We start from the raw sequence: 895 nt of genomic DNA, 5'->3' as shown, positions 1-895 counted from the left end.
TCCACAGTCTAACCTCCAGATCTGTGACTATGTTATTTTACATGGCAAGAGAGAATTATGATCACAGATGGAACGGAGGTTGCTAATCAGGCAACTTTAAAATAGGGAGACTATCCTGGGTTATTAGGTGGGCCCAATGTAATCAATCACAAAGCTCCTTAAAAGTGGAAGAGGGAGGCAGAAGAGGAGGCCAGAGCGATACCATGTGAGAAGAAGTCAACATGCTGTTACTGGCTTTGAAGATGGAGAAAGAGGACCACAAACCAAGGAATATAAGTAGCTTCTAAAAGTTAGAAGTGACAGGGAAGTGGATTCTCCTCTAGAACCTCCAGAAGGGAACATAGCCCTGCCAACCCCCCTGATGTCAGCCCATTCTATGTGTGAGGAGTCTGAGGCTCAGAGATGTTGAGGCACCTTCCCAGGATCACACAGCCTGGTTCTAAGATTTGAATCCAGATCTGATTCCAAGCTGATGATCATGTGATGATTAAACCCTGCTGGTAGGAATTTATATGATCACTTTACATTGTAAAGCTAATGCTACCAATGCCTAAAGATGCAATCTAGCCCTCAGCTCCCAAGACAAGATTGACCGCAGGACTCACTAGAGACAATTGTCTGCGTTGATAAATGCACTCCTAGGCAGGCACATGTGGCACCATGCTGCTAAGTTCTGTGGAAATATGTATCATTATTAATTATGAAATTCAAAAAAAAATTTATTCACTATGAAATTTTAACAGAAGGTCTAGGAGCTTTGAGAGAGGGCAAGATTAACAAAGGACTTGTAAGAAGGGCAGTAATGCTGAGGACAATGTGTTAGCTACAGATTCTATCAAATTCTAGAGTTCATGTGACAGTGGAGATCAATAGGAATAGACTTGACTCTCTTTAT

The sequence above is a fragment of the Propithecus coquereli genome, unplaced genomic scaffold (genome assembly GCF_000956105.1).
Source record: "Propithecus coquereli isolate 6110/MARCELLA unplaced genomic scaffold, Pcoq_1.0 Scaffold1, whole genome shotgun sequence".
Lineage (NCBI taxonomy): Eukaryota > Metazoa > Chordata > Mammalia > Primates > Indriidae > Propithecus > Propithecus coquereli.
Note: the sequence above shows the minus strand (reverse complement) of the source record.